At 33.8% G+C, this 12,625-nt stretch overlaps 1 pseudogene; it reads left to right on the top strand.

The window, feature by feature from the left end:
- The window catches only part of LOC133185177 (uncharacterized), a 47,428-nt pseudogene extending 35,473 nt beyond the window's left edge, over positions 1-11,955 (top strand).
- The last annotated feature ends 670 nt before the right edge of the window (positions 11,956-12,625 follow it).

Here is a 12,625-nt window from a genome sequence, read left to right on the forward strand (position 1 = left end):
TTTTTCACCGCCTGTGACATGAATATTTTCGATTTCATTGTAGAATATCATGTAGTTCTTACTTTGTTGGTTCACCTTTGGCTTCAATTACAGCAAATGTCCTTCTCTGCATTCTGTGTATAAAACATATTGCATACTTTCTGAAATCATCTCTTTTTCATTGTATTCCATTACTCACATTTCTCGAAATTATTTCGTTGTCATAGAGCGTGACATTTTGTCTTTTTGGAAAATGTTATCTTAATTTTGTTGGTGGTACAGTAAGTAAATATACTTTTTACAACCCCTACGTCAATAGGAATTATCCCAGCTGGGTGCTTTACTATGTACTTTTGGTGAATACCCTCATGTTGTTTCTGTTGTTGTTCCTGTTGTTGTGAAGCTGGAACATATTTTCATCAGTCTGAGTCCTTCATATAGAAAGTGGCCACAAGTGTGTCATCCTATTATTTTCTCAGTATACTGTACATCGTATTAAGTACCAGTCCGCGTAAAAATCAGACAAAAGTAATATTTAAGTGATTCATTGAGGTTCTCAGAATTCAATGATTTTCCACACATAGATTTCTCTTGCACTATGATCCATGAATGTTAAATGAAAAATGTTTTGGATCATGGTTACTATGGAAACCTGGTCAAAGTAATTTCCTTAGCAACCAGCCAATTTTTCCATGTGAAAAGACAAAAAATCACTTATTTTTAAAACCTGAAATTATATATAAAAACTTCAACAATTATTCTTATTTACTGGTATAATAAAGACACACAATTTAGGTGTTTAAACAACACAAGACATTGATATTTTATTCAAAGGTAGTACTGTGGTAGACATTAGAATATATACATGTTTTTGCATTTTTGCTGACTCAGCATTTTCCTCAATTTTGACAATATTGAAAGTCAATTTAAAATTAATACCAAGCTAATACAGCTGTTATGTTTATTTCACATAAAAGGGGAGGACTCCCTCTTTTAAACTCTAACTTCGAAAACGCGGGTTTTTTGAAAAATCCTATCCGTTGCCTAGCAACAATGTTGGATGTTTTGATAAAGAAAAAGTGAAAAATGGTAAAGAGTTGAGTCAAAAATCTTATAAATTGTTATCTTTTAGTTGTAGATACAATTTTTCAAGTAATAGAAAATAACTCTTATTTATTTAAAAAATTAATCAATAATTTATATTTATTTATCTCCATGGCAACAGTAAGTTTTCCATAGCAACAATGCAAAAAGGGTTATTTTTTGGCATTTTTGTATAGAGTTATAATAGATACAAATAGATAATTTTTCTTTAAAATACAATTTGGCAGAACTGTCAATTTAATATGGGTCTGATAAAGTATTTTTGTACTTTATTAACCCATGGCAACAAATCTGAACATTTATCAACCACTTTTGTAACCACAATATCCTTTTACATTCAGTCATTTTTGGGGCTAAATTTTAAGAGCTGAAATGAGATTTTCAAAAAAAAAAAACATTCTAAATGAAAAATAGATACCTTAAGATACAATATCATTATGTATCAAAAAGTTTGTATGTCTGACAAGATTCCATAATCAAATAATACTTGAGTTGCCATGGCAACATGTTGCACAATGGCCAGAAAGCAAACTATCTGTGACCAAAATATTTTATTTGAAATTTTGGCTTTCAGTATTCATACCTTTTGCTTGCATTGAAATAAGCAAAACACTCGGGAAACTTTAGCATTCATAATTTAAGAAACTGTATGTTTTTATGGTTACCATGGATACACTTTGAAGTTAATGTTGCTTAGCAACTGTGTAATATAATCAAATTTTGAAATTTTTTAATGTTTGGGGAGAAAAACTTATTTTAATTGAGATTAATTCATCATTTTAAAATTATTTATTAAAAAATACTACAGCATTACATTCTAGAAACTTCAGTGGTGTATGAATGCTTTTCTGATTACATTTTGTTTGGTACCTGCCTGTCTGTTTGTCTGTAAACTTTTCACATTTGTAACTTCTTAAGAACCATTGTACCCAAACTTCCCAAAAAGTATCATTGGATAAAGGATAATCGAGTTTGGTAAAATGAAGGGCCACACCCTCTTTAAGGGTGAGATAATAAAAACAAGAGGCCCATGGGCCACATCGCTCACCTGAACACAATGGCTAGGACAAAGCACAAATCAATTCAGTATTGAAAAGTTTACAGGGGGGTGGTGGCTTGAATTTTAAACTACCTGAGGATGCTTCCATATCAATATAACAAATGGTTTTGCTGTTCTTCGGTAGGGGATTTTAAAAGATTTTTTCCTATATACTCCTTTGTAAAAATTTGATACCCCATTGTTGCCCCTCCCTACCCCCAGGGGTAATTAGTGGAACAAAATTTAATCTACACTACCCGATGATGCTTCCATATCAATATGACTAAACATGGCTTTGCCTTATTGAGACAAAGAATTTTTCCTATATTTCTATGTAAAACTTGATCCCTCCTTGTGGCCCCACCCTACCCCCAGGGGTCATGATTTGAACAAATTTGAATCTATGCTACCTGAGGATGCTTGCATATCAATATGACTAAACAAGGCTTTGCTGTTCTTGAGAAGAAAATTTTTAAAGTTTTTTCCTAGATATTCCTATGTAAAACTTTGTACCCCCATTGTGGCCCCACCCTAACCCCAGGGGTCATGATTTGAACAAATTTAAATCTACACTATCTGAGGATGCTTCCATATCAATATGACTGAACAATGTTTTGCTGTTCTTGAAAAGAAGATTTTTAAAGATTTTTTTCCTATATATTTCAATGCAAAACTTTGATCCCCCATTGTGACCCTACCCTACCCTCCGGGGATCATGATTTGAACAAACTTAAATCTACACTATCTGAGGATGCTTCCATATCAATATGACTAAAGAAGGCTTTGCTGTTCTTGAGAAGAAGATTTTTAAAGTTTTTCCCTAAATATTCATATGTAAAATTCTGATCCCCCATTGTGGCCCCACCCAAACCCCAGGGGTCATGATTTGAGGAAACTTGAATCTACAATACCTGAGGTTCCATATCAATATGACAAATCATGGCTTTGCTGTTCTTGAAGATTTTTAAAGATATTTTCCTATATATTTCTATGTAAAACTTTGATCCCCCATTGTGACCCCATCCAACCCCCGGGGGTCTTGATTTGAACAAACTTGAATCTACAATAGCTAGGATGCTTCCATATCAATATAACAAATCATGGCTTTGCTGTTCTTGAGAAGAAGATTTTTAAAGTTTTTTTCCTATATATTGCTATAGAAAACATTGATCCCCCATTGTCGCCCCATCCTACCCCCAGGGGTCATGATTTGAATAAACTTGAATCTACACTATATAACAAAGGTTTCCTATAAGTTTCAACTTTTTTGGGCCATTGGTTCTGGAGAAGAAGATTTTTAAGATATGCCACCAAATTTTCACTATTTCTGAATTATCTCCCCTTGAATGAAGCCGTGGCCCTTCATTTGAACAAACTTGAATCCCCTTTACCCAAGGATGCTTTGTGGCAAGTTTGGTTAAAATTGGCCCAGTGGTTCTGGAGAAGAAGTTGGAAATGTGAAAAGTTTACCGACGGATGGACAGGCAGACGGACTACAGACAAAATGTGATCAGAAAAACTCACTTGAGCTTTCAGCTCAGGTGAGCTAATGAATGAAAATTTTATGTCATCATTTAAGGACGCTCTTTACACTGCACCCTAATTTCAGGGTACTTTTGTTTAGTTAGACTGACCCACCATTTGACATAAAATAGAATAATTTGTAATCTGCACTATATTTTATAATTTAAAATAAGTATTCGAAACATTATATTAGACTTAGAAAGAGTAGCTGAAGACTTTACAATGTGTATGTACATGTATTCTGTATTTGAGTAAATAAAAGCTATTTTCGTTTTTGTTACTTCATTGTTTTTGAAGATTTTTCCTAGATAAAAAAAGGCACACTCCCTATATTAAAGATTAATTAGTTGATTTCAAGTATCCGTCTTTACGCTGTATAATTTTCTCAAAGTCCAAAAAACATTTTTCATCAGTGTAAAATTCATCTCAAGAACCACTAGGCCAGCTAGAATATACGAAACTTATATGGACGCATCCTTGGGTAGTGTACATTCAAATAAAATTGTTTAAAAACGACTCCGAGGGAGAGGGTTGGGGGTAGGATGAGGCCTTACTGTACGATCAAAGTTTAATATGGAAATATATAGGAAAGGATCTTCTCATGAACCACTTAGTAACTTAAGAGATATTTGAGGACAAAACTTCAGATGGTCCTAAGACAGATCTTATAAGATAGACCCAGAAGCTCCCTTAGGAATGGGCTTACTTGGATATACTTAGGAGATTCTTAAGATAATTCTAAAATGTTGTAACATCGCAGACTATGTTTATATAACAAAGAAATATATTTAACATTTAATTAAAAATACAGAGTCATAATATAATAAATGTCTTTATTATTTTTTGGCTCACCTGAGTCGACTTCTCAAGAACCACTAGGCCAATTTCAACCAAACTTGCCACAAAGCATCCTTGGGTAAATGGGATTTAAGTTTGTTCACAGGAATTGCAATGCCCTTTTCAAGGGGAGATAATCAAGAATTCGGGAAAATTTGGTGGCATCTTTTAAAAATCTTGCTCTCATGAACCACTGGACAAGGAAAAATGAAACTGTGAAGTCTTCATTAGGTATTCTAAATTCAAGATTGTCCATATCATAACCACCGGGGGTAGGGCAGGGCCACAAGAAGGGGTCAAAGTTTTACGTATGAATGTAGAGTAACTGTCTTTAAAAGTCTTCTTCTCAAGAACAGTAAAACCATGATTAGTCATAAAAGTATCCTCAGGTAGTGTAGATTCAGTTTTATTCCAATCATTACCCCTGTGGGTAGGGCAGGGTCACAACAGGGGGTAAAAGTTTACTTTAGGAATATATAGGAAATACATGTACATGTATCTTAAAAAAATCTTCTCAAGAACAACTAAGCCATTATTAGACATATTGATAGAGAAGTATCCTCAGGTAGTGTAGATTCAAGTTTCTTCAAATAATGACCGATTGGGGTGGGGCGAAGACACAACAGGGGCCCAACATTTTACATAGGAATACATGTATATAGGAAATAATCTTAAATTTTTTTTTTCTTTAGAACAGCAATGCCATTATTAGTCATATTAGTACAGAAATATCCTTACATAGTGTAGATTTAATGACATCCAAGGGTAGTTCAGGGCCACAACAGGGGGTCAAATTTTTACTTAAGAATATATTTAGGGAAAAAATATTGAAAATTCTTCCCCTCAGAAACAACAAAACCATGATTACTAATATTGAAATGGAAGCATCCTGAGGTAGTGTAAATTTAAGTTTGTCGCCCATAAACTTTTCGATATTGATATGATTTCTGCTTTTTCCAAGCAAATGTGCTCAAGTAAGCAATGTGGGCCTTTTGGTTTCTTTTACTACAAAATAACACACTTCTCTCTCCTAAAAAAATGATTCAGAAGAAATTAAAATGCATATTGGAAAATTGACTGTACATAAATAGATACCTGGTATCGCTTTTCATATAATTATCAAACCAACAAATAATCAAACATATATTTCCGTAAGTAAATTTTCGTTACATATGCACTGTGAGGGAGTAATGTAGTGAACAGTGCATATGGAACTTATGTAGTTCTGTGGGGGAAATATTGAAAAAAAAAGACTGGAATCATCATCCCAATTTTTTTTCAGGCCAGCGAGCTACAGATATGCTGCAAGGAACTTATATCGCCTCGCTATTAAGGAGCTATCTTTTTCAGTTGCTAGCGCTCTCAAGCAAGCGCTAGCAATTAGTCTTTTTTATTCGTATACGCATCCTCGGCATCACGGTACTGCATTCTAGTAATACTACTGTACCATGTAAATTCCGTTATATCAGCAGAAAATACACATGAGCTGAAGTTCCCTGTCTTATTGTCTTACCTGTTATAATCTATACAAAAATGTATATAAAGTAACAGTTACTTAGATATTATTAGATATTACTCCTATATTACTAATCTTCACCCTTTTCATTCAATTCCTGGATATTATAATATCAAGACTGAAGAGATCAGTCATTTCTAAAATTATAATAAATACCTAGCTTTTACTAACTCACTTGATCATTCTGGCAAGTTCAGAAATATAACCTAGGATATTTTTTTTCGAGCTTGCCGGAAAGACCCAAGAAGATGCGATTGCGCAAAACGGTACCGCACTGGAATATTTTAAACTAGGTGCCCATTGGTTCTATTGTTGTTTTATTTTTCACCCCAGATTGAAATTACAGTAAACTACAGAATGCTTAAAGCAGAGTCATTTAGTTGTGTCATTGTGAAGCCCACTCTAGAATTCACCATTCTGAATTGAGGCCCCCCCCCCCCATTCACTACACCAGTTCACCACCGTGCCTTCTTATTGATGATCATTCGATTCAGCAAATTAAAATTCCAATGATTCTGATATCTACGTCTGTGTTTCATGATGGCTACAGCGCTAGCTCACCTATCGTTTTAAAGACTGGTTTGTAAATACTAGAAAATAGTGATATCTAAATGTCTTCTTCCATTTCAAGGTACAGCAAGCATGCATAAGTACTGGATGAGTGACCTTTTCACTATATAGAATGATGCAAAAAAATCTCCAATAGACATTTTCAGCAAAGAAAAAAAAATCTTGCCATGAGTTTCAACCGTAAGAGAAATCTTTTCACAAAAATTCTTTGAGATTCTTACGTGTAAAATTTAACAAAGCTTTATGAGAGCCCTTATCTTTCATATGGAATGGTAGCTAAGCTACATTAATTTAAGGTACGCGTACTATATCCTCTGTAATCATTAAAAAATATACTATCTGAAGAAACAGGTATGCTAAACAGGTATGCTAAAGCTACTTGTATAACCAGTTAGTTTTGCCAATTTGAATAATAAGCAACAACTGGGGCCAAGTATTTCGCAAACAAAAAGTTTGTTTTCTGGCCAGTGTGGAACTTGTTACCATGGCAACCCAAGAGTTATTTATTCTATGGAATCTTTTCATCAACAAAGATATTTTGAAACATACTACTTGTATATATTTGTGTTCATTTTTCATTCAGAAGGCCTTTTTGGAAAATCTTACTTCAGCTTCCCAAACAAAAAAAAAATGCCTGTATGTAAAAGGGTAAAGTGGTTACAAAATTGGTTGCTAGCTATAGGTATTCAGAATTGTTGCTATGGGTTAATTAAGTAAAATTTACTTTTATCAGACCCATATTAAATTGACAACAGCTAAATTGCAATTTTAAGAATAATTATCTATTCGTTTCCATTATAACTCTATACAAAAATGCCCAAAATAACCCTTTTTGCATTGTTGCTATGGAAAACTTGCTGTTGCCATGGAGATAAATAATTATGAATTATTGATTCATTTTTAAAATAAATGAGAATTATTTTCTATTACTTGAAAAATTGTATCTGCAGCAAAAACATAACAATTTATAAGATTTTTGACTCAACTCTTTACCATTTTTCACTTTTTCTTTATCAAAACATCCAACATTGTTGCTAGGCAACGGATAGGATTTTTCAAAAAACCCGCGTTTTCGAAGTTAGAGTCTAAAAGAGGGAGTCCTCCCCTTTTATGTGAAATAAACACAACAGCTGTATTTGCTTGGTATTAATTTTAAATTGACTTTCAATATTGCCAAAATTGAGGAAAATGCTGAGTCAGCAAAAATGCAAAAACATGTATATATTCTAATGTCTACCACAGTACTACCTTTGAATAAAATATCTATGTCTTGTGTTGTTTAAACACCTAAAGTGTGTGTCTTTATTATACCAGTAAATAAGAATAATTGTTAAAGTTTTTATATACAATTTCAGGCTTTAAAGATAAGTAATTTTTTGTCCCTTCACATGGAAAAATTGGCTGGTTGCTAAGGAAATTACTTTGACCAGGTTTCCATAGTAACCATGATCCAAAATATTTTTCATTTAACATTCATGGATCATAGCGCAAGAGAAATCTATGTGTGGAAAATCATCGAATTCTGAGAACCCCCATGAATCGCCTTTTGTCTGATTTTTACGCGGACTGGTACTTAAAATGTAAACTGTACATAAAAAAATGTCAATAATAAATTGTTGCAGCATTATGTATTGCTCATTTAAATGATATTACATCACAAAATGAAGAATTCTTTAAAGTGTTTTAGCATAACTTCAAATTTGGTTAAGATATAAAGTATTTTAAAGTATATAAAGTTAAAATTTTATTTGATGATTTCATAAATTATTCTGAATGATCAATGCATTACACTGTGCTTTTAATTCATGTGAGGAAAAGAAAATTAGAATTGTGTCTATTTAAGAAGCAATTAGAGAAATGACCCCTGTAGTTTTTATGAAATAAGTTTTTAAAGACTTATCTAGGGAAAAATGAAATGTTGACTCACTTATGGCCATAAACTCTACATAAGAAAGGCAGTGCAAGGATACATTGATGTAACAATTGAAAATAAATCATGTAAACACAAACGAGAGTTTTCTTTCTTTGTTCATGCAGTACGTGTTACATGTACTATACCTTCTAGGAAAATATTTACAATCCATATACATGTATCTTGAAGTCTTTCATATATGAAATGTAAGGCAAATCTTTAACTTTTTTCATTTATGTGAAATTCAATGAGAATATTTCAAGCACATAATTATTGCTTTTATGTTTAATGATTTGAACATTTATAATTCACATCTCATGTTTAAAATTTCCACTTTTTTCCCTCTTTTTTTTTTTTTTTTTTTTTTTTTTTTTTTTGCGGGGGACAGTACGGACTTTCCTCACTTCTGTAAAATTTTTGCCATAGATAGAATGAACAGTTTTCAAATAAAATAAAGTAAAATCTGCTATTTTATATTGAAATTAGGGAACTCACTTTTATTAAATTTTGCCAGGATTAAAAATTGTTATAGTATCAAAATTAAGTGTTTCTGAAAGTGTTTTAAAGAAAGTTCATATCATTTCTTAATGAGACAGAGAGAGAACCTACAGAATTAATATTCATTAATCTATCAATTGATGTTTGGCAGTGGGAATACCAGGTTGGACCATGTGATGGCTTTACGATAGGGGACCACCTGCAGATGTCACGATACATATTATTGAGACTTGCAGAGCAGAGTGGACTGAGGGTCACTCTGAATACAGCTCCTTTAAAAAGAGGGACCGAATATTCCTCAGGACATTTGAACTTTAGTGTCAGAAAAATGAGAGAAAAAGAAGGAATACGGTTCGTTATTTACATTGTATTTCTTTAAAAAAGGTGTAATTTTACAGTTAGATAGAATGGATTTTAAACAAGAGGCCCAAGGGCCTTAACGGTCACCTGAGTATAGTACAACAATTTAGAAGATCCATAGAGTATAAAATAAACTGACAGATGAAGTTTTGTTGCCCAAAAGCAAGAGAAATAGGATGATCAGAATCAATGAAATAATTAGTCTAGTATTCAGTAACAACTCACATATTAAATTCTAATTTATCCCCCATTTAGCACTATCACCATGCAGACTATTAACAAACTAATAGTTCCTCTGTACTACTTTAAACCCCACATTGTGACCTCTCACACTGGCCTCTCTTGGTCTTTGAAGAACATTTAATAACTAAAGTTATTTTTGTCTCATTTTTATCTATTTATTATTTGTCTATCTGATCATTAAAACTATGAAAGTACTTTTTGTATTATTCAGTAATTTTTTTTTTTTTTTTTTGCATAATTCTCTTATCCTATTAACTTTCAAATACATTATTTACAGTGATTAATTATCAAAAGTAAATGGCCAAGGGTTCCGAATAACTTCTCTCAGTTGAATACAAATTAATAGAGCCCTGACTAGGACCAGAAAACCTGACCAAATGGTCCTGATGTTTAAAAATCTGGTAAAAATATCCTTGCTTATTAAAACTTTAATTCTATTTGCCTTCAATATGCCAAGGAGCAGATTTTCAAAGAAATAATGCATTTTCACTACAGATTCAACACACCCCTACCCTAACACTAAAACCCATGTCCCAGGGTCATGAAATTCATAAATTTGGTAGAGGTACCCTCACCATCATAACTATGCACTTAGCTGAAGATTTTCAAAGAATTAACAGATTTTCATTTTATTAATAAATATAGTCCCCCCCCCCCCCTGAAAAACATCAAAACCTGGAGACCACAAGTTTTAAAATTTTGTAAGAAGCACAATTGTTCATCATAACTATGCACTTTATTTATCTGCAACACTAAGGAGCAGAGGGGATTATTTAACAGAATTAATGCATTTTCACTATATTATCAATAGAGTCCCATCCTCACACCAGAACATCTGACTTAGAGGTCATGATTCATGAAGAAGCACTCTTGTTCAACATAACTACACACTTAGTTTACTTTATAACCAGGATCAGAAAAGATTTTCAAAGAATTAATGCTTTTTCACTATATAATCAATAGAGCCCCCCCCCCCCCAACACCAGAACCCCTGACCCAGGGGCCATGAATTTCACAATTTTGGAAAAGGCATCAATGCTTGTTATAACCATGCACTTAGTTTGTTTGTATAATACTCAGGAGCAGAGAAGAAGATTTTGAAAGAATTAATGCATTTTCACTATGTAATCAATAGAGCCCCCCCCACCACCACCACCACCAGAACCCCTGATCCAGGGGCCATGAATTTCACAATTTTGGAATAGGTATCAATGCTTGTCATAACCATGCACTTAGTTTGTTTGTATAATACCCAGGAGCAGAGAAGAAGATTTTGAAAGAATTAATGCATTTTCACTATATAATCAATAGAACCCCGCCCTAGCACCAGAACCCCTGACTCTGGGGCCATGAATTTCATAATTTAAGTAGAGGGCCCAATGCTTATTACAATCATGCCAACAGTTTGACTGCTTGATGTCCAGGAGTAAAGAAGAAGATTTTTAAGGTTGCATCAATTTTGGTGGTTTTAGCCCCACCCCTGGTGCCCAAGGGGGGCAAAGACCATGAAATTCACAATTTGTGTTTCCCTTTACCCAAAGAAGCTATATGCCAAAATTCGTTGAAATTCATTGAGCGGTTCTAGAGAAGGAGTTGAAAATGTTCAAAAGTTAACGCACGACGGACGACGCACGACGACGGACAAAAACGGATAGCAATAGGTCACCTGAGTGACTCAGGTGACCTAAAAAGTGATAACTATGACACTAATATAACACATAACAAACAATAAAATATACATTTTGGTAAAATATTCATGAAGTTATTAATTCATTGAATCTACTATAATTTCAGATTTATCCATCATGCAATTAATATACTATCCAAATCTGACCAAAATCCCCTATTAAAAATTTACGACCAAACTATTGAAGAAGCTAATACAACCAGACTTTCAAATAAGAAGGTAAAGGGACACCCCGTCATTGACGAATTTGTATTTGACGGAGCAGAAAAAGCCGTAACAACAGTCAGGATCCCTCCTTTAGTAACCTGGGAGCGACGGGGATATCTGGAGGATCGTAGACCTCCCTCCTCTGTGGACCCATATGCTGCAGCAGCTGGCATGATCCAGGCATGTATATTTGGGGATTTCTTGAAGCCTGAAAACGAATCTTTGAAAGATTTGTCTGTTTGGGATAAAGAGGCATCTGAGTTAAATGAATTCCCTTACCCTTCATGAACAATACCCCTTTGTTCTACACGCAATGTAATAATATATATGCTGCTTTGTTTAATTTGATATTTGACATGTTATTCTGATTGTATATATTGATTCAACTTTGCAGAAATAGTGTTTAGAATTGCAAAGGTTTTGGAATTGAAGAAGAACGGTAGTTTGTAATCAATACTATATGAAATGCACAGTGTTAAAGCATGTATATTTGTTTGTTTGTTGTTGTTTAACGTCCCTCTCCAGAATTTTTCACTCATATGGAGAGGCCACCACTTGCCGGTGGAGAGCTGCAAATTTTGACCTATGCGTGGCAATCAGGGCCATTGAGCAGTGAGGGATCTTTTTCGTGCCAGCACCTACTGCGACACGGGACCTCGGTTTATACGGTCTCATCCGAAGGGCCGGTCTCCACGTCCCACAGTGGGATTCGAACCCGCGACGTAAGGATCAACTCCTTACTCCGCGACTCTAGCGCAAACGCTCTAACCACCTGCGCCACGCGGGCGACTAAAGCATGTATAGAAATTTCCTTTATCAATCAAAAAAGATCATACCTTTTTATAACAAAAGTCTGCATGAGTTCCTTTATAAGAAATAAATTGTAAAATTTATCTACATGTATTTGATAGTATGCTGTCCAATCTTCAAAAAGTGGAAGTTAATAATTTTATTTCACCTGAGGCATTTCTTCCTATTAACATTTTTGACTTCATCTCTAGAACCAGTGAAATAATTTGAACCGAACTTAGCATAAAGCATTCTTGGGTAGTGGTTATTCAAATTTATTCAAATATGATGATCCGCATCTTCTTTCAAGAGCATGCAATTAGGAAATAGTAAAATTAGGGTGGGGTCATTTTCTCCAAA

Source organism: Saccostrea echinata, unplaced genomic scaffold (genome assembly GCF_033153115.1).
Source record: "Saccostrea echinata isolate AGI-Se365-2 ecotype Australia unplaced genomic scaffold, CSIRO_AGI_Sech_v1 ptg000001l, whole genome shotgun sequence".
Taxonomy (NCBI): Eukaryota; Metazoa; Mollusca; class Bivalvia; order Ostreida; family Ostreidae; genus Saccostrea; species Saccostrea echinata.